This window comes from Lycorma delicatula, chromosome 13, assembly GCF_047948215.1.
Source record: "Lycorma delicatula isolate Av1 chromosome 13, ASM4794821v1, whole genome shotgun sequence".
In the NCBI taxonomy this organism is placed as follows: Eukaryota; Metazoa; Arthropoda; class Insecta; order Hemiptera; family Fulgoridae; genus Lycorma; species Lycorma delicatula.
Window position 1 is genome coordinate 53,821,252 of NC_134467.1, and position 22,296 is coordinate 53,843,547.

Below are 22,296 nucleotides of genomic sequence, written 5' to 3' on the forward strand. Positions count from 1 at the left end.
TCGCGATTTTATCTAAAACCAAGTTGAAAAGCATCGTGGACCATCTCCTCATCTCGGTCCTGTCTTTACTCGGAACGGTTTGCTGACTTTACCTACAAACTGGACTTTAGATACGGTCTTCATTAAAGTAAGTTTATTTAAATTTATGGTTTTTCGGTGGACTTTGTATTCTTTTAACGTGTCAAGTACGGTTTCTCTATCTACCGAATCGTAAGTCTTTTGAAAATCAATGAATGAAATAAAGACCTCTTTTGGCCTTGTGTTTTAATATTTTAATATCGCCTTTAGGCTGCCGATTTGTTCTGTACAAAATCTATTTCTTCCGAATTCACCTTGATACTCGCCTTTATAAATAATAAAAAAAAAAATTTTTTTTAATTACCCGATCCAATTTTTATATATTTTTAACCGAAACGAATGTATTTTGTACGTATTAAAGAAAAAGAAAACGAGGGTTAGCCGGAATGTAATACGCAGTCGTTCATAACTTGTCGAATGAAATTAGTATAGCGTAAAAGTAAGTTTTATTTTCGACAAAATCTTAACATTTACTTTTCCATTTACTGACCGATTTTTTTTTTCGATTACACCAATCGGGAGCTGGACCTACTTTCATATGAACTCAGCCCCGATGGAGAAGCATTAGGTTCATCTTAGATTATCAAAGTTTTTCCAATTTCTTTACGCTTGTCCTTATTTTACTTAAGAGATTTACCGTTTGAATAACTTTTATACCTTTTCGGTATAACGTGTAAAAAATTCATCGGTATCCAAATTTATTGTCTATTAAATCCTTTTTGTTTCAGTATCGCTAGAGTTCAGCAATTTTTTAAATATTTTTTTAGAGCGGAAGTGGCATTATTATTTGGCATGTTTTAGAACGATTTTTTTTTGGATTTAGGGTTTTAGATTAGAAGAAAACGTTTTTGAGCGAAATACTTTGATCTTTATTTTTTGAAATTTATTTACAATCATTCTCGCTGCGCCCGTGTCGAAATCATTCAGCTTCCGTAAGGTTTTTCACGATTCGTATATTTTCTTGGGTATATTGAAATAAAGAGGAAACCTCCGACCGATTTCGATTAATTTCTCTAATAAATCGATTTTTCTCTGAACTCGGATTCGAGATACTTCACGCTAGCTACTTTTTTTTGATCGCGCTTTTGAATTTGTATTAAAACTCATCTACCGTGCGGTCTTCACGCGTATTTATTTTTGAGACTTATTTTAAATCGCAATCGTTTTTAAAGCGCCAGGAAGATTTTGTTATGGATTTTCCTCTATCGAACATACCCGATAAGTCGACGAAAAGCGTATTCGCTGGTTTTACAGAAACCGGTAATATAGATAAACGAAATCCGTCCGGCCAGCCGAAGATCTTAAACGATGAATCATTGGAATGCGTCCTTAGATCCTTTCAACGATCACCTCAGAAATGAAAAAGGAGGAGAAAAAGTTAAGGGTGTAGTTCGCGGAAGTATTCGGATCTCGGGCGCATTTTCTTCAGAGTCGAGGCACGGTTTCAATTGAGCGGCTATGTGAACGGCCAGAAGAACCGATATTAGAGTGCAGAAAACCCTCGCGTTCTACGAGACCGTATTAAATTCGGTAAAGATCGGGGTTCGGTGAGCGATTTCTCGGCAGAGAATAGCGGTTCCAATTTTTTCAAGCCGACAGTAACATCTGACGCTACAACCAGATTATAACCGGCTTTATAGCGCTGCTAGATGAATGCTGTCGATGAGCGCTAGTCGAAGATGAACGCGATCGCTGGTCGCAGCGAGATTGTGAAAAGGTCCGCACAACGAATAACACGATGTTGCTGTTGCGCGACTTCTTCGGGGAGAAAGTCGTTCGCTGATCGCTGAGGTCTACGGTCTCCTTGGCCACCGGATTTATCTCCCGCGGATTTTTTTCTTCGGGATTATTTAAAAAATATAATCCCCACCCGATCGGTCGACCGCGTATCGAAGTCGACATATCGAAATATGACTTATCAGCGCTGGACCGTTCAAATGCGGCTGCTAAAATGAAAAGATGTGTTGAGCCTGTACAGCTACAAACGGAGAACGTTTTGAACATTTTTATAATAAAATTACTGTAAGTTATGAAATTATTTAATATTCTTAAAATTTCGTCGTATACTGGTTTCCATGTATGTTTTTTCTACACGGGTCGCGTAACTTTTCGCTCACCGTCTACTTTTATTTTAATTTATACTCTAATTTATACTTCTTTAATAATAAAAATTATTATTTGGCATTGTATACTTCAAATATGAGAAAAGAAATAGCCATTACCTGAATGCTATCGACTTGTCTACATTTTAATAATGCCTGTTTTGAAAACATTTTATCTGTTTTTTATAAAAATATACATTATACAACATCATCGGTGTATTAAGGAACTTATATATTTAAGACGATGAAGGAATCGCGTATTGACGTTTTATATTACAGAGGGAGGGAGAGTGAGTGAGAGGGTGTAAACAAAGGTCCGAGACAGGAGAGTCGCTTGTTCCCCGTTCTATAAAAAGAATGTTAATGTTGAAAAATTTATATAAGTAGAATTTTAAACGATCGGAAACTTAAGTGTAAGCCGAAGAATATAGGTTTGAATGATAGAGAGTTGATATTACAGTGCAAGAATCCTCACATTCCACGAGACTACATAGCATTCAGAAAAGGTTGGAGTTTGGAGCGCGATTTCTCGGAAGTGAATAACGGGTCAAATATATTTCTACGGAAACAGTAGATTTTGAACGTTACAGGCAGATTATAACCGATTTATAGCGCTGTTAAAAGAAGGCGATTGCGATTGTTATTCGCAGCAAAACGATGAAACAGCCCGCGCAGCAAATAACGCAATGTCGCCGCTACGTGGTTCTTTGGAGAGGAAGTCGTTTCCTTTGGTTACAGCTATTTAGGTTGCCGCATCGTCTCCCACGGATTTTGTTCTTTGGAGTTATTTGAAAGAAAAGTTGTTCAAAAGTAATCCTCGCGAAATCGATCGACACAAACAGAAGTAAAAATATCCACGATCAGCGCCGCAGCTGTTAAAAAAAGCGGCCGCTGCACGAAGAAACGTCCGTCGATCGCTGTATTTTTACAAATGGAGAATATTTCGAGCATTAATTATAAGAAAATTAATGTAATTTATGAGATTATTTCGTTTTTATTTATTTCTTAAAAGTTAATAAGATTTTTTCCACGTATTCTTTTCTGTATATTTTTTCTCTTTTTTGGGGGGAGGAGACTTCCGTAACTTTCGCTCAGCCCAGTACAAAGGTGTAATATTATTATTCATCGGGGTATATTATACAGCAATAAAACGTTGCAGGTCGCTGGACCTGCAACGTTTCCCAAGCTTTCAAACTTTGAATTGTCGTAGTCGCTTGTTTGATATTTTCTCGAATGAACTGCAGATTAAAGGATCCATCGCTACCTGAATTTAAAAATACACAAACAGGTACGTTTTATAATAGAAACTGTTTACCGCATTCTTTTCGTTTATTCGTATAACCGGTTAAATAAAAAAATCAAAGCGAAAGGTAGAAATTATTTTTTTTTTGTTTACGTACGTATCTGATCGCTTCTCTTTTTTATTACACCATCGGAAAATACACAAAAAATATTATTTTATCTGTAAGAAAATAAGCAGGAGATGATTTAAATGAACTTTTCCACTATTTTTTGTAAAGCTAAGAATTTAACCTTTCGGCCATCGGTGGTGTCGATGTATAATAATAACTTTCTAATTATTCCCTTTACAGTTATTTTTTAACAAACGAAAAGAAGTTAAGAACGATTTGTTTAAAACCGATTAAAAGTTGTAATACGCTGACAATGAGATGATAAACTTTGCCTGGTGTGCTTCATTTTCATGGATTTTACGATTATTAACTATCGCGCTTCTTATTTGTCGGAGTTGGTAAAAATTAATTAGTGTAATCGCTACATATATATGAATTACAGTACTAAATTTTCACGCTTATACGTTCTCCCTTATCAAATTAACTCACTATCACCCACCCACCCGCACGCGAGCATCTACACGCAGTTAAATGTTAAAGATAAAACACAATTTACAACAAGGGAATGAATTTACGTAGAATTTATCTACGTAATAATTACAAAAATAATTTTTAAAAAGACAAGAATCTGCGTCTTTTTAAAAGTAAGAAAAGCTAAAAATGTGTACCGACTACCAAATAAAATGTTCTAAGATTATAATATAAAAATACGGAGCATTTTTATTTTAAAGACGAGGGCGCATCACGATATCCTTATTTTTACCCTGGCAATAGCAGCGCTATGTCGGGTATTCCAGGAATCGCTGGCCAAACTTACGGGACCGATTCAAGACTTAAAAATAAACAAAACTTCCATGTAGATGTACCTCGCTTATTTTTCCGTCTGTCCGTTATTCTGTGTGTAAAGACAATTATATCTCAAAAAAGGATCGATGTATTTTGAAGAATAAATAATTTTGAAATCTTTACCTTTAGAAGTCAAAAAACAGCGACCGTTTAATCTTTAACAGTTTCGTAAATATTAGGTTTATCGAATTATATTTTAGGTAAAACGTTAAGCCTTACATTGTGAAAAACTAACACTTCGTTTGTTATTTATCGGTCGACGATCGGTTGAGATGCGACTGAAATTGCTTAAGTGGCTCTCAAAAATTATAGGTAAAAATAGGCACAAAATTGCTTGCATTTTTCCAGTCTGCACCCCTACCTAAACGCGATGTATATGGTTCCCGATTTCACTTTTTATTAGCTTTCTTCTAAAATCATTAAACAGATTTTGTGTTGAAGTGCGAAATTTAATTAAAATATTTCGTATATGGGATATTAATTTGTAGATTTTTTTTGTACTTTGTGATACTTTTCTGATTTGCAAGTTGCGGCTGTTATTAAAAACGTTATTTTATTTGAGCAAGTAGCCGATCGGAACTCAAATGTTTTTCCTAACTTTCTTTTTTAGAAAATTGTACGGTACAAATTTAATTATAAAAAACGTAATTTTTTTAAGGAGGCTAAATTTTTTACTGGAAAATTTGATTTTTTCTGAATGATACCTATATGCCGCTTAATTTTTAAGGCAAGAACGCCATTCAATCGATGGAGTCATATCGAAAATTTTGATCTTTTTCGCGGTCATACTCTAAACTGCTTAATTAAAATGATAATCTTTTGAAAAACCGTATAGCATATTTAAAATTAAAATCCGCCAAAAGCGAAGCCGGGAAATTTATACTAGCCTTTGCTTATTTTTTCTATTCAAGTTTTTCCGATCGATCGTCTTTTTTCTTTCAAAATAAGTACTTCGAATATCAATATGACATCACGCTGCGTATTACTACGATTTTATTAATCCGAGAATTAAGACAACAAATTTTAACAAGAGACAAATGTTAAAAATTAAAAAACACGACTGCCAAAAAGCACATCGCTGAAAAAACATTGTTGCTCTTTATTATATTTTGTATATATTATTTGTTTGTAGTATAATTTTGTTTTCAAATCTTTTAAATTTATTTTAACACGCATATATAATCTATGACACTCCCGGTAACGTAAGGATTCCAACGCGGGGCCATAATCTAAATCGGTTATGCCGTTGAGCTGCTACGGTGGATCAAACATACATACATACTAAATACCTTACACTCTTTCTTTGGGCAGTCCTGTAAAAATAAAAAAAAAGGTTGGAAAATTTACTAGTTTACAGGGAAAAACTTATAACCGGACCACCAGCAAACGTTTATTTAGAAAAAAAAAATCTTAATTTGGTTAAGAATCGGAAGGGTGAGCTGAACACGCATAAAAGAACAAAAAAACGCGTAGGAGTTGAATTGAGAAGCTCCTTCTTTATTTATTTATTATGAAATCGGTTAAAAATTTATAGAAATAAAAATAATACGACGTCTGTATTTACAATAATAAAGAAATTAAAGCGGAAGAATAATTGAATACGGACGGTCGGTTAGACGAGAGTAAATCGTGACCGATGACACGCGCAGACTTCCACTCTTTTAAACATGTGTTCGTGATTAGCTATTTATTTCATTTCCCCGCCTTCTTCTTCTGTCATTTTTACTATTCCTAATACAGTATTATTTTTTTTTCGATTTTGAAATTTATTATTATTTCTGCACGATAAATTAAGTGCTTTTCTATCGACGCATACACACATGCAAAAACGGTTGATTTACGTGTTGATATACATTAACACGTATCTTTATATTTGTGGAAAATGTTTATTTTAGCTTCTTCCTATACCCGTATATAACGTAAATTCTATATACAGAATTTCCAAAAAATAAAATCTGCGTTTTAAAGCTGTTTAATATCTATTAACTTGCAAAAATATACCGCAAATAAAATGAAATAGTAACTCTCATAGTTTTCCCCTACAAGCGTTCAATGTCACCATCCCAACCCCGTAGGAGAAGACACCCACCTTGTGACGTTACAGATCGCCACACCATCCCCAACCGTTCCTAGCCCTGAGAAGCTTTACCGGAGGTCGTCTTTAGACCCTCTAACTCATTACATCTCACAGTTATCAGCCAGACCTCGGTCGGAATACCACCGATGTAAATGCCTCGGCAGACATTTGCATCGGTAAAATACAAGTCGAATTTTGCCTTCACGTGGCAAACGGATATCTTCACATCGAACCTAGCATGATTCCCTCAAACTAACCAACCGCGGCCGGAGAAGTGCGAACCCCGCGCCTAATCTAAATTTGACCACATCTTTCGTGAGTGCGAATGTCTCGAAAAACGAACGAGTTGAAGTCAAATCGGTGCTACAATCGTACCGATAAAAATTATGTTTTATGCGACATTGAAATTCAGATATACACCTGATAAGTCGATCAAATTAGGTCATCCGACAAGGAAACCTAACCTCATTCCGGTCCGTGCTGGAGCCGGTGACAAACCCCGCACTCCCACCATGGAGTCTCGCGCGGCATTACCAAGTCACAATAATGGACCGCCACCGGCGAAACGAAGCCATGCCCCTGGTCGCACAGGCTACCATACCCCGGCAGCGCGGCCATACCCAAATCAAACAACAAACGATACCAATATAACCGTGGCACGATGCCAATGCGCCTACCTCCAGCAATCCAACACCTAGGCCGGAACCCTAGCCACCCGGGATCCAACCACGATCAAATACCTCGATTAAATTCCCTCTGCAAACCTACTCACCGCAAGAGCGCCAAGAAAACCTGCCGCTAGATCGCTTTTCGCGGATCATCCATTTAATACGTAGATCTAGAAAGGGATGTATTCTTCAAGTTCCCTAACAACTCGTAAACGTTCCACGTCATATCGGGGACAGACATAGAGGACGTGATCCGCTGTATCATCAGTTACACAATCCGGGCGTTGACTCGAATCTACCGAACGAAATCTAGCCAAACTCGCTCGAGAGGCACCGTGCCCGGGGAGAAACTGTGTAATATACCGATTGAGGAAGATCCAGCCGAACGCAATCCATCCGATTTACGTTGGAAATGTAGCCTTCCTTACACTCATTAGCCAAGATATCTATTGGTTTGACTGGCAATATCACAGACTGCCTACCGCGAGACTGTTCTATAACCGCCTATAACAGCCAGCATGAAAAATCGCTGGGCCCGCAGAAAAATGTCCGTGTACCACCTAAAAGCCAAGCGGTGAGCACTGAAAGATGCAATATGTAGCATAATAGCCTCACTGACACCTTTGTAAAGGATAAGTACGGCACGGTAATTCAACCCCCAATCGGGAAGAATGACTTACGAATCCCATAAAAAGCTTCAGAGGCCTTTTTTGGTACATATTGTAGATGTTCCTTGAACCGAAAATTCTCACCAAGGATAACACCCAAGTAGTTTTGAACCGTAACGCACCGAATGGGAAGACCAGCCATCCCATCTGGATGGCTGCTCTTCCCATTCTGGATCAGTGGGATCAGTGATTCCACTGTGACAGAAAAGCGACTTCGCATTAATAACATCGGCATCAATAAGGATTGGACCGTTAACCACAATACGAAGGATCCTATCCCATCTCCTAAGATGTTCCTCAGTGGGATCCCTGTTTTGAAAATATCAACTAACAACTGTAAGGTTCTGTCCGCGAGTGGCAAGTCTCACCTCAACATGATGCGCAGCAGACATACAGGTATGCCCTACACAAAACTTTTTCCAGCTGTGAAAGCCTGGCAGCGCACCCCTAATTACACGTGGGTGCTGCGAAAGGACAACATCGAGGCTCCGTCTCTCTGCAATCTCACCTAACTCAACCTGGACTACATAAACACCCTGGGCATTAATTTGACCGAGCCTAACCGTCTGAGGAATTAAAGTACAGCTCAAAGGCCCTTGTGTAACAGCCACACTCCTTACAAACATCCCAACCACCGTAGGGGAAGACGCCCACCTTGTGACGATTCCGGTCGCCAAACTTCCCCCCATTACTAGCCCTGATGGGCTTTAACGGGAAGTCCTTAATAACTGGGTGCTCATGATTCTTATGCAATCTTTTACAGTTAGCACAGGCCGGAGCCTCGGACCTCTTTTTTTTTCTTTTTCCTGTTTAGCCTCCGGGAACGAAGTGTACTCTTGTAAAGTCTCAGTTCGTCTATTTCTGAGATGCGTGGTTAATTGAAACCCACCACCAAAGAACACCGGTATTCACGATGTAATATTCAAATCCGTATAAAAATAACTGACTTGAACTACTAGGACTTGAACGCTGGAAATCTCGACTTCCAAATCAGCTTATTTGGGAAGACGCGTTCACCACTAGACGGCGGGTTCAGAGCCTCGGACCTATGGGAACAATCATCACGCTTGTGGCCCTCCTCACACATTGCGCACACACGAAGGCAAACTTACAAAATGTAGCCCTGTGGCCGCACAGTACTCATCCACGTTCTCATTTACTCAGCAGGACCCAAAATTGATAAACAGTCAACCAGCAGATGTAAATTTTCGAAAGAGAGCAGAACCCACTTCAATAACTCCGTGATATTTTTTGGATATCACGCCTACCTGTTTTAAAGACCAGCCTGCAGTCCCGTCGAAAGGCGGCTTCTTCCAAATCAGTGTTCTGCTTCCTCATGAAGGACAAAACATCTTCATCGGTAAGGCTACGGTCAATATCATAGACTATAATGCGGGGCCTACGCATTCTCTTCGGGTCTACTTTTACATTCAGTCGCTTAACGACAGAGGAATCTCTAATTGCCGGAATGGTCTCTTTATCATCCGCTACTAAAATTTCTAATTTTAATACCTTTCTGGTCACCCCGAGGGGCAACCTGCAGGTCTTTCTTCAGCTGACTGCTGGACACAGTCGAGTCCAGCACCTGAGCAAACTCAGGTTTCTTAGAGGACTGACTGATTTCACGTCTGTCCCTAATCGCCTCAGCATACCTACGCGGCTGCATCGGGGCCGGAGGCGGTTTTTGAACTACATTTACTTCGTTAGGTTTTGACGCAAGATTTTCGAAATCTGCGAGAGCTTTGAAAGCTGCTACGAAGAATTCTAGATGAGGCAATTATCCACCCTTGGTAGCTGCACTGGTACTCTTGGGGTTAGCTAAATAGGAAAACAAGCCATCTAGTTCCACCAAAACATCATGTTCAATGTCACCACCTTTCGTTATGGAGCGCGCATCCGACTAATAGGAGAGTTCGTCCCGTAATTTAACTGTCACTTCTGGAATAAACGAAGGGACAGCCGCCTTAATCCTGCACCTCAAACCGAAAAGCTGTCGCAAACAAGCTACGTTACTGGATCCGTGGAACCGATCCGGCGGTCGGAGAAAACGTCATCCAATCGATCCCGTACGGAATTATGCCGTTGAAGCAGCGCGACATTTTATTGCCGAATGAAACTGTTTACTTCATCTCACATCGAGGAAAGAGCCGTGTACGCAACGCATAGCGCATCCGAATAAGCGATTTTTGTTACCCGCGCTTCAGCGAGAAAGAACAGTACGTATTCTTTCCGTGAAGATATTTATTTAATTTCTGAGAATTTTTTCAGCATTGTAAGAGTTCGCGTGGGCCTTCTGACCCTCATTGAACGGATTTTGTGTATTAACTTTTAACCGAGATGAAACGTCGACTTGTCACTATACACGGTAAGATAAGAAACTCATAGCCTTCATGCTGCAAGATTTCGATTTCGAAGTCGGCACGTATACAGAAGAGTCGGTAGGCTTCAAAGCCTACAACGGTGATTCCTTAAAGCATTTCACACCGGCGTTACGGATGTGAATCTTGGACTACGCAGGAAAGACTCCTCGACACGTTGGACATTTTCTTCAGACATCCTAGTCGTTACGTACGCCATCGGCGAATGTTATTGTCGTTCGGAGGTCACGATTAATTTTTTTTTACAGAACGCACGTACCAGAAACATCGATAACGCTCGTTTAATTCGTAATTTACCGGTCGTCAGAGGAAATATCCTAATTATTTTTAGCGCTGCAACAATCATGTTATAGGTAATCTGCCGGGATACTTCGCAAGTTTCAAGAATACAAAGCATTCCTAGCCAATATTTGTGAAAGGTAGGAGTGAAGCTGTTGCCCTTCTGTGCGCTTACCCTACGCCTTCTGTATCGATTAAAATATACCGCTGCGTAACAGCGTTTCGATTCGGCAGAAGGAAGTCGATATTTGGACTTATACAACCGACAACTTCATTCTGTTCACTACAGGGTCTAGCCGTATTCAAACATCATTACTTTTAGAGAAAGTAACTTTGACCTTTAGTACTTCGGTTGCTTTATTTCTACCTCTAATAATTTAATAATTCATCGCTTCGTACGTGCACTCCTATTCCAAAAATACGTACATTCGTTTCAGTCGTCTGAGTATTGTTTTTCCTAAGTACTTTATAATTTATTGACGATGATCGTTTAATAATCGAAAAGCGCATCTGTCTTCAAAATCTTTCCGCAAACTTAGTCGTTTTATTTTAATTTTCGTATAGCATAGCTCATCTTTGATATTAAATCGTTTAGGCGTACCGCATGAACTTTTAAATGTAAAGTTAGGTTGTAGAAAGTCTGTAAAAATAGATCTTGGAAATAACGTTCACAAGGTTTGTACGTTTTTACGGCACTAGTGCGGTTCCAGTTTTAATAAAAAAAAAATTACTCGGTATGAAAATCTGACTTTATACCGAGGAGAGAAAATGTAATAGACTAGCGTTTAGGTAATGTTAAGTTCTCGGTATATTATCTACGTTTATGCAAATCTATGTTGTATGCACGCAGAAGGATTTGCGTTTCATGTCCGCCGAAGGAATTGAAACGCTGATACGCAGCGGTATATTTTAATCGATATAGAAGGCGCTTCACTCCTACTTTTTGCCGATAAACCTGGCGCGGGATGCTTTGTATTCTTGAAATTGTATATAAACTGTGTATCTTATTATCTACGTTTAGCTAAAAGCAGTTCTGCCGTTTCGGGCAAGTCGGGCGAATAAACGCCATAAAAATGTTTTACGGTACTAAAAATTAAAAATAAATTTTCAGTATTCCGATGTACGCTACAGAATATGTGTATGTGTGTGTGTGAGCGGGTATGAGGGTGCGGCAGTATAAGTTAACAAGGTAGTTGACGCTTGACAGTTTAACATGAGATATCGCAAGGTTTACAGTTACAAAAAAATGCCTTCATCCTAGCAGTCAAGCTTAACTTACATTACCAAGTAAATATATATATATATATATATATATATATATATATATATATAATATAATATAATAATAGAAAGACACTAATAAAAAGTGGACTGATTCGTATGCATAAACACATAATATTTCAAGTCTTGTTCGTCCACACACACGTACGAGTTTATGTGTAAGTATTTCCGTATATTGCCGATAGGAGCAGCACCTGTACCCACATATTTAGTAAATATATATATACAATGTATTGATTGTGTAATCGTTATATATACGCGTCGAAGAGACATATTCGATATATCTATATAATTCACGTGTATTCAAATAATCAGTGTGTACTCACACACACACACACACACGCGCGCACACACAAAAAGCCAATCCACTTGTTGCAACTTCCCACATTTAGATACGTTATTATTATTATTAGTATTATAAAAACTTGCTCCAGTTTAGATGTCCTAACTTCACCGCCACCTTTTTTTCTGTCTCTCTCTCTCTTTGTCAAGGAGAGAGAAAAAAGACTTGTTTTCTTTTTCTCTGATTGAACCCGTATCCGGTCTTTGGGATCTCACTCCTTAACCACCCTCCCTCCACCTCGTCTCACATTGCCACTTACCTTTTGCCTTCTCACTCGCTAATAATAAAGTATTAATAATAATATGAACTTATTCAACCCGCCTTAGGACTTGGCGGTTTTTATTTCTATTATTTTTATTCTTTTTAGTTTTATATAACCCCCACACCCAACTATTCTTTATTTCTCCTCCCTTTTATTTTCTTTATAATAATCGTACTTTTTCTTCCTTCATATCCACATATTTTTTAAAAGTTTTTATTACGATATAATTATATTTTTTTTTATTGATTTTTTAATATTATTTTTACTTATTTAGACGTCGATAGAGCCGAGACTTTTTACATGTGTACATCTTAATTAAAGAGAAGTCTTTTTATTCTCACTCGGCCTATTTAAGGGAATAAAGGCAGTTACTTTTATACGGATTTGAATACTAGATCGTGGACACAGGGTTTCATCTCAGGAACGATCGACCTGAGACCGTAAAGACTATACGTTATTTACACTCGTACATATCATCCTCATTCATTCTCCGAAGTACTACCTTACGGTGGTTCCGGAGGCCAAACAGAAAAAGAGAGAGTGAAACAGAGACCTATTTAAGGAGAAGGAGACCGATGCAATTTTTTTACTTATTAAATTTGAATTTTTTTAAATTTGTTTTTATAACTTTAGAATAGTTGTACCGATTTTTATTAAATTTATTCCGAGTAATTTAAAACCGAACCCAGCCGGCTGGATATGCAGTTATTTGGATATCACCACAAACGCTGCAACTCTTAGCGCTACATCGGTTGTATATGTTACTACTCTCGTCTATGTTAGTCGTAAACCGTTTTTCAGGTTGTAAAAGCGATATGCTAATATTCTTTGCAGTTGTGTTTTTCTAAAATTCATTATTCGATCGAAGAAACGGTCGCTTTAGCGGAGGCTTATGCGCTTTCTCGATTTTTTTAAGAAACCGATAAAATATTTGCGGAAAACTCTCTGAATACCAGTATACCAGCAAAGAGTAACGCAGACGATTTTATTAAAAAATAGCGAACAGAGGGGTCAATTTTAAACGCAAATGAAATCGGTGAGCTTCCCTTAGGATTGAGAGGCCTAAACCGATATTCAAAGAATAATTTCTGCCGGTCCGAAAAAATTTATACGGAAGTTATCTCAAAAAATCGGTGTAAAATTTACATCTTGCCGTAAAATTTTTCTCGATTTAAATTAGAAACCGTATCGAGTAATAATTTCGAAAAAACTTTATTAAGGTTTTGTCCGTTCACGAACTGTCAGCAAAGGACGGTGGCCTCCGCGGCCGACAGATTTGCCTAGTTACAATTTTTTTTCTTTTGGGAATATTTGCAGAATAGAGTTTACAAATCAAATCCGCACGCTACCGATCAACTGAAAGCTTGAAATAGATGAAGTATTTTTTAAATATAGATTGATGTCTCCCTTACAGGTAAGTAATAAGATGTTTTCGTTTCTGTAAGAATATCAGATAGTTCATTATTTTTTTTTAATTACGGTGATTAAAATTTTTACGTATTTTCTTGCGTCTAATAAAGAAGGGATTTAATAATGGATTTTAGATTCGTTAACAATACTCGTTTAGAATGCCATCGAATAAGATTTCTTATAGCGGTCATTAAATTTCTTGATTCCATGACGTTTAATAATAATGACATCATGATTACGTTAATTTATATGTTACTAAAATAATCCTTTTATAATTCATTAATTCACTTGTATATCCTTTCTTTTATTCCTTAATCTTTAATCGTTAATATCTTCTAATATAATAAAACCGTTATATATTTTCTAATCCTCTAATAATTATTTTTTTTTAATTTCGAATCGCTAATTACGGTACTCGATAAAAGTTTGATCTTGAATTTATGTATAAGCATTAGATACACTTATATGTCAAAGTCAAATTCGTTCGCATTCAGATTTAAATTCTGTTAACAAATGGGGATTTTGTTGTCTGTTCATACAGTTCAATAGATTTATTTATCGTTCGTTTATCTGAAAGGCTATTAAGTCAATCGAAATAAGAATCCTTTTTTAATGCGTCACTATCGAAAGGCAAAATAACTAGAATATTTCTTTTATCTATAAAAACTTTCACTCGAGATTACGTAATTCTCTAATATCGATCGGTTAAAATTAAAGCGAACGGAAGATATGTGGAAATACTAAAACGCATAGGAGATGCTCATCGCTCGATTAGAAGTTCGGTTTGACGTAACATAATTATTCTGGCGACGTTTCCATCGTCTAAAACCTTTTTTCAATGTCGTTTTTATTAGGACCTCGCATTTATTTTATCTCTTATGTCTTCGAACCTCTTTCCATTAAGCGGAATTTTAAGCTTAGCAAAAAGCCAAAAAACGTGAAAAGCGAGTAAGGAGTCTGTCAAAGTCGCTCGATCCCGTATTTTGCTGAAAATTTTTGGATAATTTGTGATGCACGGGCTTGAACGTTGTAACGATGAATTTTCCAGTTGCCATTTTTTCAGAGCTATAATTCCTCGCGTCGAACAGCATCTCTTAACCGATGAAGAACGTAATATTCTTTATCGACACTTCGTCCCTTGAAGATCGTACTCGTGATAAACCGTGCTTCGATAATCAGAAAAACTATCGACGTGACCGATAGTCGACCTGACTTGTGTCGTCACAACATGCTGTCTTGAAAATTCATTACGATAACACTCCGACCGACTTATCTAGAGATTCCGGATAAACATATCTCTTTCGTTTTAGACAGTCTTATTTCCGTTTGTATTTGTTCTAAGTTTTTTACTTAATAATTTTCAATTTTATCTTCGTTCGTATTAAAGTTACGATAAGTAATACGTAGAAGGAATAAGTATAGGAGGACATAAACGTAAGATACCTAAGGTTTACTGATGAAATGGTAATTATAGCACACAAACGCACACACACACTTCAAAGATCGTTAAAACTCCTAAAAGAAGAAATGAAAATAAATATAGAAAAACCAAAGTGAACTTGTGAAGGAAGAATAAAAAAAACTAAAAAATTACAGATATTTGGGGACTACGATGGCAGAAGTAGAACACAATAGAAATTAATGGAAGGACAGCAAACGCAAAGTAAGCCTTCAGAAGAAGTACCTAATTAGAAGAAGATGTAATTACTACGTGACGGTAAAAATCTGAACTTAGAGTTAAGAAAGAAAGTAGCCGAAGGCTATGTGTGTGGAATGTCTTGCGGTATGGAATTGAAGCGCGAACGACGAGGCAGAGGAAGTGGGACTAGATCGAAGCTTTTGAGATGTGACAACAGGGAAAGAGAGAAACGAGCAAGTAATGTACCGGATTAAAAAAGATAGAGCATTTACACTCCCTAAGAACGTGAGGTTAGAGAAAGTCGAATATCAACGACAGCGTCGGAAGTGTCAGTAGAAGAGACGAAGAATGGAAACCGCAAGAGAATGAAGGAGAAGGCTTGGGACAGAAATGGGTTGAGGTATCGGTGGCGTAAGGGACCTGTAGCTTGACAGAATACCGGATGATATGTTCTTGCAAACGGTTTTGTTTTCAATCTGTGCGGAATTTTCTTTATTTTATGCCTAAAAACACTTAAAAAGTTAAGTAGAAAAGAAAAACTGAAAAAAAGTTTCCAAAATAATCTTAAATAATTAAAAAATATTAAATAATACGAATTCAAAATTATATAAATCACCTTTGAAACGGTATGTTTTGTTATTACCCCTCAAAAGAATTCTCTCCCCCCAGCAGTAATTGCGTAGAAGGTCAAGGGAAACCGTAGAAATATCTTAATCAGAACAACGTTACTGAAGACAAATTAAAAATAATTATTTTATGTAAAAAATAAATAGTAATGTAACACGAACATAAACTAGTTAGTACGAATATAAACTAGTACGCCAGAAATTAATAATTATAAACAGTATTAACCGCTAAATATTTAAGAGTACGCAAAATTTCAGGTTTATCTAATCACAAGCAGAAAATGATTAAAACGCAACTGTAATGTTGAAATTTTTTAACATAATTTGAAATTAATAATAATAATTTGAAAGCCGAAGTATTTTGTGTGCAATAAAAAAAATCTATTTGGACGCTATATGACTTCCTTGTACGCCTATTAAATTACATATACATTTTTAAAAGTACATTTAATTTTCTTTCATTAATAACTTCTGATATTTTTTCTTTTTATTGTTATTATTGAATTATTATTTATCGTAATTTTTTTACAGTCTAATAATATTTTTTTTCGTTTAATAACGTATTAATAAATCGACATACTCGTATATAAATTTAAAAAAAATTAAAAAAGGTGATAAAGTTGATTCGAACCGATGTACCTCCCATTAAAAATCCAAATATTTCATTAATTAAAATTTCATTGGGCTGTAACTCTGCAACCGATGAAAATACGTATCGCTTATGATGTATCGTTGGAAAGCTGTCGATGAGAGCTATTACTGCAGTTAAGAATATGTCCAAAATCCAGATTTTTTTTTAATTTTGGGCTTTTTTGGACGCTTTTGGTCCAGTCGATTGCAATTAAAAGAGGAGGTGCACAACTAGATGTTACAACAGTCCTAAATCCAAAATTTCAACATCCTACGGCTAATCGTTTTTGAGTTATGCGAGATAACTCAAAAACGATTAAACTAGTTAAAATGTGTTCAGGGATGGTCAAAATGAATATTTCCGTTGAAATCTGAAAATCGGAAATTTTCGCGATCACAGTACTTCTTTACTTCGTCATACGAAGCAAAAACGGTTCATTTTTGTATACTGAAAACTCATTTTGATTTTTTGGGAGAGCCCCTATCAGATAATATTATACTTTAAACGTCAGTATACGTAGGCGTAATGAATGTTTTATAATCAGAGTGAAAAATTTAGACGTTCAAAGCGAAACTGAAAATATTTATTTCTTAATCTAAAAGTGTACCTAATGTTTTTTTCTTCATAATAAGCAACAGGAATGAAATCGTTATCGTTAACGAAAACTCTAAACCGCGGTTTTATAAGCCGCGTATAACGTTTCGAGTGAATTTGCGTATTACTATATCAAGTCGAACAAAAAGATTAATCGTCAATATTTACCTCGTAAAAGGATAAAAGAAAGATGGGGTGATGTTTTCTTGTCTTCTTTTTATCGTCGAGAAAATAGAAAAAAATTTCAAAGAAATAAAATTTAGATAGATATAAAAACTTGCGACGGCGACATTCTAGCTTCACGTTTATCTAATCGTTATTTATCATTCTGGCGTGTATCGCTTCGATTAATTGATTTTTAATTATTTTTCTGTACGCGATGATACCGACAGCTCGAATACATTTAAAATACGCAAAATTAGGAGTTGTGCTACCGTAATGGACAAGTGCTGAAGATTTATAGCAAAACGCCCTCCAGATCCCGGAATGCACTTTTTCTACAAAAATCAACGGCGATTTGAAAATTGTTTAATGTAATCGATACCGGGCAGAGTGATAAGTAAAGGGTTAAATGAACAATACGTTATTATATCAAATTTTTATCGTTGTCGGTTTTTTACGATCGTTTAAATTTACTTTGTCCAAAATGATAATAGTAATCTTTATCCCACAAAATATAAGTAGATTACAACCGAAAATAAAATTTTATACCTTAAAACGTAAGCTTTTAATAATCGTACGACCAAACAATAATGTAAAATATAAGTTAAATAATAAAAGTAAACATTTATTATATAATCTTGTGGAACTACAGTAATAACTGTATCGGAGGTTTACCGAATTAATTAATCGTTTATTGGAAAACGGTCAACTGTGGATTTCCAAGCGGATTACAAAATTAATTACACTAGTCTTGCAGTACTACAGTTTCAAACTAGAGACAAGATTATATACGCACGCAATAACTCGAACCGTAAATGCGATAAAATTGAAATTGAAATTAATCATAGATAAAACCGAAAGAAAAATAACGATAATAAAAATACGAAACTTTCAGTCACCGGGTCACCCGGAATCGCAGGCCTATTAATTAAAAATAACTCTACATCTTCAATTGACAGTAACCGATCGTAAATTAATAGTGAAACCTTTTAGAAATTCCCTCGGTAAGCGATTCAATTTTTTTGGACCTAAGTACGAATAAAAACTTTAATAACTAAATTTTCGGCCTAGCAGGAATCACTCTATCCGCTCGCCGCAAAGGTCTCATAAGTAAAGTACCGAGGATCCTATGCTGTTTACAGCCTTTACAATACGTCATTAGTATTCTATAGAAATACATATAAGGCGGCGGCATGATCTTAAGACGTCGGACAACGGGAAGGATTCGCGTCGTTTACTTTTACCTGATATTATTCGTACTACGTGCTTCTAAGCGATATAAACACGTCTAAAAACATTGCGGTAGGCCGCACCCCGTACTTTAACCTCGACTCCGCAAAGGCGTAATGCGGTGATATCAGAACTGATAGGGCGATAATTTTTTTTAAGGAATAGAATTTATTTGTACAAACGCCTAATCGCATTTTCCAGGATAGTCTAGTCTACTGTCCAAAGCGACGGCCAAGATTCACAAATCTAGCACGAACAACCGGTAATCAAATTACATCCCGACGAGTGATATTAATACTTCCAACGCTTTCTGTCGTACTTCGCGACCGATGTTCGTGTAATTTACATTTAATGAAATTCCGTTTATCATAAACCATCGTCTTACGACTCCTAGGTCCTTTATGTCATTTTTAATTCCAGACCGAGAGGATGATACGTAACAATGTGCCGCATCATCTACAAAGGTGGTCGTGCGCCTTCGAAAGAAACCCCGACGTAAATCATAAATATATATGAGAAACGGCACCGGCTCGAGTAGAGATTCTTGAGAACCCCGTAAATTACCTCGTTCACCTATGTAAGCGCATTATCAATCGTAACTTGTCGGTATCTACCGCTCGAATAATACTTCAATCGGTTATTGCACGCGTTTCTAATTCCAGCCGCCCGAAGCTTTTTCAATAACTTCTTGCATTCGATTATATCAAACGCCTTTTGAAAATCCAGGAATAAACCTGCTGTCGTTTTTATTAGAATCGCTCTAGATATAAAGGTCGATAAAACATTTTCAGTATTTTTCCCCTTTCTAAACCCAAACCGATTCCCGTTAAAACAATCATATTTTCTAAATAATTTGCTAGCCGGTTTTTAATAACTTTCTCCAGTAATTTTGAAAGGATTGGAAACAACGCAATAGGTCTGCAGTTTCCGAAAATTTTCTTACGGTTACTTTTAAAAAGTAGGCTTTATTACAGTTTTCTTCATTTAGAAGGAAATACTCCTCAAATAAATATAAAGACCGAAGGACGACGTATTATATCCGCCACATGTTTTGTCGTATTCACTACCGACCCGTCTTTTCCAGCCGAATTCTTATTTTTCAGAGACCTTACGATATCAAGTAATTCATTATCATCGGTCGAATAAAAAACATAGGAGACTTCTCCCTAAAAAAATTACTGAAGTCGCTTCCGCCAGAATCGTATGTCGTCTAGTTCGCTTTTATTTTGTGTGGTATTTCTAGAATATACTTATAAGGACGCTGTGGACTTTTAAAGCATTATCGCTTACAATACTCCCCTCCCCAGACATTATATCCTCTATATTCTTACGATTACCAGTATTATTATTAATAATCTTAAAAATCCTTTGAGCGTTCTTTTGTTTTGCGTACTGTTAAAAAGACATCGGAAATTAATATTTCGTACATTTTACTCGGAAAAAATTGACTATTGTAATAGCGTAATTACATTTTTTCTACTCAATTTTTTTCTGACGAAATAACACGGTAAAACCGGCAGCCAAATATCACGCTTTAAATAGTAACTGAAAAGCCCTATTTTATTTTTTTCTCCGTAACGGGAGGGAAAAGCTCTACCAGCCGCCTTCAGGCTCGCTCTGTCGGCAGTGCGACTCTCACAGCCGCTAAAAAACCTCCTTTCCCATCTTCCCACAGGAACTAGACCTTATAATTATTATTTCAATTTTTTTCGGATAAAAAAATTTTAAATCGTATTTTTTTCCTTTTTAATTCCTTTTTTAATTTTTTTTTGTCGACGGCGAATTAAAAACCAGTACATCGTTTGTTCATTAACTCGCGTTTTAGTTCCGATTTCAATAAGTCGAAAATTAAAAAGAATTTAAAAAAAATTTTTTAAACGGTATTTTAAAGTAGTATTAATTTGTTTAATTCGTTTTTGTTAATTTTATTTTACACGATTAAGTTACAGATTAAAAAAAACGGCGGCTTTATTCTTTTTTTTTAAATCCGTTGAAAGAAAGGAACAATTGATAGACATCATTTTATATGATATAAAAATCATCCCTTAGAATCGACCCATGAGATTACTTCCGAGCGTGAGGTAAGTTTGTTTGTAATAAGGGAGTATTTATTTATTTTTTATAATACTTTCTCGTCGATCAAAAATTATTACGCTATCGGACGGCATTAGCTTATTCTAACGTTAAGCCTTAATAATAAATACGTTATTCTAAATCGTTACGAAGACGAATATAATTTGTCGTTAAATAATCTTTCGAGGAATTTACATTTAAAAGACTATAGAATAAGGGCTAAATATTCGCTACGCAAAACAAACAAAGAAATAAATTCGGATGTAATTAACCGAGAACCTCCTGTTTGCGTTCAAGTTTCTTAAAACAAAAATTTAATTTACGATTATATTTAAGGGGCTTTTTTATGCTCCTTTTATTTTTACAATATATGTATTATTAAGAGCCCCGCAAACATTACACGTAAATAAGTTAACGAGCGGCCCGGTTATAGGGTATGTAATAATAATAACGATAATGTTAGTAATATTGAACCTGTACAAAGTTATTTTTTCTTATCTTAATTAAGAAAAACACATCTTTAATTAGCGAACTGAAATGACGTGTTAGTTGTTAATACCGGTAGAGGTCATCTGTGTAATGCGGTACTAGCAGCGTTACTGTAGATTTTATAATACAATAATACTATAGCTCTTTTTAATTTCGTTATACGTATACCTTTTGATACGATTGTGTGTTTGCGTGTGGGTTTTGTGTGCGTGCGCAAGTATGTATAGATGGACTTAACTTTTTAATGTTAAACTAATTACCTTTTAAATGTCAAAAGATCGTACAGTCACCTTTCTACGCCATCTCTCTATAATACCTTAACCCTTTCATATCAACTCTCTGAGACTAATGAATCTTCTCTTTCATGTTTGGCTTACGTAGCCTACATGAAATCATTTTCACTGCATATGCACACACTCACAGTGCATATATATATATATATATATATATATATATATATATATATATTTATTATTATTATTATTATTATTGTTGTTGTTGTTGTTATTGCAATGCGTGATGAGTGGCGAGAAATATCTTGAGGTTATTTCACTATTTGAGTTTTTATCTCTTTATTTAACTTCTACCACTCTCTTCAGAAATTTGTTAAAATGTAAAAAGGAATTCTGACTAACACGTATAAAAAATTATTATTTATCTACTAATAACAAAAGGTGGATTATTATTATTAGTATTATTTGGTATAATTCTTTATGCCCTTTCCCCGTTAAATCTAGAACGGTTGAAACCGTTTTCGGAAACAAATGTAAAACTGTTCGCCGTACGCCCGATATTTCATAAACGAGGGTCGGCTGAAATGTATGCACATTCGCTTGCAACTCGCAAACGATAAGAGATATAAAAACTAAAAAAATACGGCCTAAAAAATACACGTTACTCGCTTCAAAAACTAGTATTTATTTTTCCGCTTACTCGCCTTTTCAGCTATATATATTTTTCCCATCAGCGAACCGATTTTCTCATTCCGCTGACGAACAATGCCGGCGATCGATCTTTTTTTGATCTACGACCTTACTGCTTCTTGGAGTTCTCATCCGTGGTGAAATCGATACCCTTAATCGCTCTTTAATCGCGGAAAGCTGTTGAG

At 36.1% G+C, this 22,296-nt stretch overlaps 1 protein-coding gene across 1 annotated transcript in view; it reads left to right on the top strand.

Moving 5' to 3' along the window:
* Positions 1-22,296, top strand: part of Samuel (SAM-motif ubiquitously expressed punctatedly localized protein) — a 277,423-nt gene that overhangs the window by 178,306 nt on the left and 76,821 nt on the right. The gene's annotated exons all lie outside the window — the stretch shown is intronic.